Here is a 6,000-nt window from a genome sequence, read left to right on the forward strand (position 1 = left end):
GATAGATAGATATAAAATATATTATTATATATCTATATATGTAATATATAGGTATAATAAGATTATATAGACTTGTATGAACTTAAAGAAATCATTACCAGCTTGGCTCAGTTGCAAGCTAATTTTCTCAGATACAGCCTGGGCATACACAAAATTTTCATTTTTAACTGTACAGGGATGTTGAACAGAGAACTGGCAGAAATGGCTAAGTATCACAGAGACCCAATCTTTATTTTTAACACAAAGCATTTAATGGATATTGTTGTCAATCTCCTGCAAATTCACTTCATACTCAAAGTGCTGCAAGTTTTAGAGGTGTGAATGCATTAATCACAGGTAAAGAGGTTTGAGTTCCAGTTTGCAGCTGAAGGAGGGAGCTGGTATCTGAATATCAAGGAGTGGCTGGTGCTTCCCTAGTACGAAGAGCTGTCCCTTGCAGCTGTTTTCTGTGTGTTCCTCAGTTTCCTCCCAGTGATCTGTCCTTGGTTTTCCAGGCTATATTAGTGTCTCCTGTAGAAGTTAATCAAGTTTCAAGGCAGAGTCGAGCCCTCATGGAACAGGTTTTCCTTGAGAAGAACCAATACACAGAAGAGCCGCAAAACACAAATGGGAGGCTAATTGCAATCATTGAAATTTGGCACTCTCTGCTGTTTTGGAGTGGAAGAAAAGCCATTGTATTTCAGAAATGTAGTAAAACAAGTGCCATTTTGTTTTTATTATACTGTAGCATATCTGCATACCCAAACCAGGCCTCTGCTGAATCTGTGGATGCTGGGGCTGTTAGGTTGCGCTGCTATAGTTTCTAAATAAGCAGTCAGCTAATGAGGTTCTTTGGTATAAACTCACGTGCCTTTTGCTGCATCTTGCAGCTTCCCCTACAGCAGTAGTTAAAAGTTGTAGTCGCTTTATTCTCTTGTTTTGTTGGCATGGAGCACTCTGGTTACTATCAAAGTGGTGAAGTTCAGAGAGAGACCACAGTGCAAGATTCAAGCGCTAAAAATAAATAACAGGTCATATGCCCAAGACATTGGGCATGATTTCCACTGAAGTCAAATGCAGCTCAGCCTCATTGCACAGGTCGGTCTGCAGGAATGCTTGTATCCAGCTTAGTGGCCATAAATTGTGCAGTCAAATATGAATTTAATAAATGTTCAGGAATGTGCTTCACAAAGCTCTGACTAAACACATCCTCCTACATGGTTCTGTTTCGGCAGCTGTCTCCTATGTCTCCCAGCCCCACAAAAACACCTGAGTAAGGTGTCTGTTGGCTTGGACTCGGCAACCTAGCCATAAATCCCTAGCTGCCATTCCTGTGCTGAAAGCTGTCAAGGGGCTGCTGGAGGAAAAATTATCCCTAGCCTCAGCCTTGCCTTCTGTCTAGACATATTCTCCTTACCTGGCATGCTGTGGAAGCGAGGAGGTACACCAGGGTGTTCACTGATGCTGCGTCTGGGAATCACGATAAATAGAAAATGTCTGAGAGCTGAAACTCAGCTTAGCACAACAGCCACACAGCACCTGCAGCCTCGGAAGCTGGGCTGAAAGATAAGTGCATTTTTACACACGCTGTTTAAGGTTGTTACCAGCCTCCTCATTACTGGAGGTGGTTTAGGTAGTGAAATAAAACGCAGGTGGTCCGGCCCTAACAAACAGTGGGTCAGATACATGGCTGGGGTGTACTGGGGTGGATAGATTGTACCCGCAGCATCTGGGAGCAGAGGAGGAGATAGCAAATGTACAGCTGTGGACTGAAGCCTGCACTGAGTGAGATCTGCATTTAGATGAAATATTCCCTTAGCAATATCAGGGCTGCTGTTGTGGACTCTAAATGGGATCCTGTGATGAGCCCAATCTTTGATGGTATTGGATTAACATCACTTCTCATTCCAGCTTATTATGTGTCCTGCAGTACCTGTCATGTCTCTCTGCCATCTACAGCAAATAATGACTCCGGCAATTATGAAGGCTTTGTGTGCCTGCAGATCAGAAATGCTATCGTGCAAAGGGCAGATTTTCCCCATCTCAGCACTGCACATTCTTCCTTCACATAGTGATTTGGCCCTTTTCGTCTCCCTTCTCCTCTGCACCCGCTAGTTTGTGAAACAGCGAAAGCTTTACAGAAGAGACGAAAATGAGAGGCAGCTTCACCTCCTATCTTTCCCATTTTTCTGTCCGACCCTCTTCCTTCTCTCTGGAGCCAGAACAGAATTCAGTATTAAACATGCAAGTTCTGCTTTGCTCAGGGTCTGATCAAAAGTCCGCTAAAATCAATGGGAAAATTCCTGCAGGCTTTGCTGTTCTCTAGATTATTTCCAGCTCCCATCTGGCTATGTCGCTTTGGCTGTATGGGCATGCAGAGTGGCTGTGGGAGCTCGGAGGGGGGGATTTTGGCAAAGCTGCTCACAAAACGGAGCCTTGTCTCCCTGCATGAAGCGTGAGGCTCTTCAGTTTTCCACTTGGTCCGAATCTGCGATTCATCTGCTTTCCCATGCTCTCGCTCACACTGTAACGTGCCGTCAGCCAGGCGCGGGGCTGAGTGTGAGGCAGTTGTGAGCATGTTTTTTCTTGGTGTCCCTTTTTTCTCTCATCTTTGGTTGCTCCCTGGTCCTCCCTTCCTCCTCACCTCAAGCCTGCCATCCCAGAACAGCGGTACTCCACTGCCCTGCCTCCGGTGCATCCTCCACCTCTGCTGAAATGGCTGTTAGGTGGCTGCTCCCTAAGATGGTTGTGAAATCCAAATCAGAGCTTGCTTTGCCCTCCTGTCCAGATACACCTTCCACCATCCCTGCAGTACTGCCACATCATTGATTGCATCCTCACAAAACAGTCTTGAAACCACAGATGGAGGCAGAGCGACAGGGGCACGTGGGAAGGGTCTGCCTGGAAAGAAAGCATCGGAGGTAATTCTTTGCATTTGACACACATGGCTTCAGCATGGGAGCTTTGGTTTGGCAAAAATATGGAAATAATAACAGTACTTTTGATCTTCAAAGTGCTCTTCATTCACTAACTAATGAGTGTAATGTTAGGCTTTACAAATTGGTCATACTCTGAAAATACATTTGGTAGCAAACACCAAGGGTCAAGCTTTCTGCTACTGAAATGGCTTTGAAACATCAGCGCCAATTTCATGGTGTAAAAATTAAGGACCAAAGTCTGTTCTAAGGGTACAACATCTTCTTTAGTCAATGGGAATTGCATGCCCATTAATGAGAGCCGAATGAGACCCTAATTAATTTCAGGCTTGCCACATATATTCTTCCATTTTAAAACGCATGATTACTGGCAACATCTGCTCTCACATGTGAACAGACCTGAGCTTTGAAATATACGAATATTGGTCCTAATATAAGACTTAATATACCAACATTTCTCACATTGGTTTCTGTGGCATCTTTGCTAGTGGAGGGACAATGACCCAAAAGTACCCAGCCAGCTCCTGTTGTACAATATCCTGTGCACACACCCCAACACACACACAGGGTCAGCTGTAGCTTTGCAGATGCCCAGGGGTACCCGGGAATGAGCCTGGGGTGTTGAATCCTTGGGTCCCCCATGCAAGTCAGGGATCTAACAAGAGAAAGCTGCACGAGTTTTGCTGTTGATGTATGGATGATGTGGCTGTGGCTCCACTCATTCCAGCCAGGATTATGGGATGGGAGGGCTGGGAGCTTTTTCCAAGAGTAAGACCAGAGTCACAGCCATGCAAGATCAGTACGAAGGAAGCTAATTGCAAGGTATCAAGGTTGAATAATTCAGCTCTGAAAAATGCAAGGTCCCTGCCCAGCATCAGCGATGGAGCTAGGTAAAAGCTGGCTCATGGCAAGCAGGACCTAGATCTGCTGCATTACAGAGCTGCAGGCGCTGATTCCCAATCCTCTTGGGTGAGAGGCAGATCAGCGTTGTGTTTGTGTTTTCAAGATTAAGTATCTCAAATCATAAATGTCAATAGAATTATGAAGTACATTGAAAGCTTCCAAGTTATTTAAAATTAAATAACAACCCTGTAATGCAGCCAAGCCAAGTACTGCTCAGATCCATTCGACCCTTGCAGGAGGCAAAGGAGGCTTTCAATTTCTTTGTTCAATCACTTCATTAAATTCCAATTCTTCTTAAAAGGAAATTCCTCTTGGCAATCCTTATCCTCTCCCACTTACTTCTGATACAAGTCCCCTTTGTCTGCACTCAGATTTCTCATGCTTTCTATGCTTACCCACCTTCCTACATGCCAGAGACTTGTGGGTTGATTAGCATTGATAACATGCAGCTGTGGCCTTGCCACGATGGCAGTGGGTTGTTTGGCATGGATGATGTGCAGCTGTTGCTCATTCCTGCTAAGTAGTTAAATAGCACCAAGGGTGGTGGGAGAGGTGGTTGGATGGGGGAAGAGCATCTCTGTCTCTCTGTCTCTCTGTCTCTCTGTCTCTCTGTCTCTCTGTCTCTCTGTCTCTCTGTCTCTCTGTCTCTCTGTCTCGTCTCGTCTCGTCTCGTCTCGTCTCGTCTCGTCTCGTCTCGTCTCGTCTCGTCTCGTCTCGTCTCGTCTCGTCTCGTCTCGTCTCGTCTCGTCTCGTCTCGTCTCGTCTCGTCTCGTCTCGTCTCGTCTCGTCTCGTCTCGTCTCGTCTCGTCTCGTCTCGTCTCGTCTCGTCTCGTCTCGTCTCGTCTCGTCTCGTCTCGTCTCGTCTCGTCTCGTCTCGTCTCGTCTCGTCTCGTCTCGTCTCGTCTCGTCTCGTCTCGTCTCGTCTCGTCTCGTCTCGTCTCGTCTCGTCTCGTCTCGTCTCGTCTCGTCTCGTCTCGTCTCGTCTCGTCTCGTCTCGTCTCGTCTCGTCTCGTCTCGTCTCGTCTCGTCTCGTCTCGTCTCGTCTCGTCTCGTCTCGTCTCGTCTCGTCTCGTCTCGTCTCGTCTCGTCTCGTCTCGTCTCGTCTCGTCTCGTCTCGTCTCGTCTCGTCTCGTCTCGTCTCGTCTCGTCTCGTCTCGTCTCGTCTCGTCTCGTCTCGTCTCGTCTCGTCTCGTCTCGTCTCGTCTCGTCTCGTCTCGTCTCGTCTCGTCTCGTCTCGTCTCGTCTCGTCTCGTCTCGTCTCGTCTCGTCTCGTCTCGTCTCGTCTCGTCTCGTCTCGTCTCGTCTCGTCTCGTCTCGTCTCGTCTCGTCTCGTCTCGTCTCGTCTCGTCTCGTCTCGTCTCGTCTCGTCTCGTCTCGTCTCGTCTCGTCTCGTCTCGTCTCGTCTCGTCTCGTCTCGTCTCGTCTCGTCTCGTCTCGTCTCGTCTCGTCTCGTCTCGTCTCGTCTCGTCTCGTCTCGTCTCGTCTCGTCTCGTCTCGTCTCGTCTCGTCTCGTCTCGTCTCGTCTCGTCTCGTCTCGTCTCGTCTCGTCTCGTCTCGTCTCGTCTCGTCTCGTCTCGTCTCGTCTCGTCTCGTCTCGTCTCGTCTCGTCTCGTCTCGTCTCGTCTCGTCTCGTCTCGTCTCGTCTCGTCTCGTCTCGTCTCGTCTCGTCTCGTCTCGTCTCGTCTCGTCTCGTCTCGTCTCGTCTCGTCTCGTCTCGTCTCGTCTCGTCTCGTCTCGTCTCGTCTCGTCTCGTCTCGTCTCGTCTCGTCTCGTCTCGTCTCGTCTCGTCTCGTCTCGTCTCGTCTCGTCTCGTCTCGTCTCGTCTCGTCTCGTCTCGTCTCGTCTCGTCTCGTCTCGTCTCGTCTCGTCTCGTCTCGTCTCGTCTCGTCTCGTCTCGTCTCGTCTCGTCTCGTCTCGTCTCGTCTCGTCTCGTCTCGTCTCGTCTCGTCTCGTCTCGTCTCGTCTCGTCTCGTCTCGTCTCGTCTCGTCTCGTCTCGTCTCGTCTCGTCTCGTCTCGTCTCGTCTCGTCTCGTCTCGTCTCGTCTCGTCTCGTCTCGTCTCGTCTCGTCTCGTCTCGTCTCGTCTCGTCTCGTCTCGTCTCGTCTCGTCTCGTCTCGTCTCGTCTCGTCTCGTCTCGTCTCGTCTCGTCTCGTCTCGTCTCGTCTCGTCTCGTCTCGTCTCG

This window comes from Falco rusticolus, chromosome 4, assembly GCF_015220075.1.
Source record: "Falco rusticolus isolate bFalRus1 chromosome 4, bFalRus1.pri, whole genome shotgun sequence".
Classification (NCBI taxonomy): Eukaryota; Metazoa; Chordata; class Aves; order Falconiformes; family Falconidae; genus Falco; species Falco rusticolus.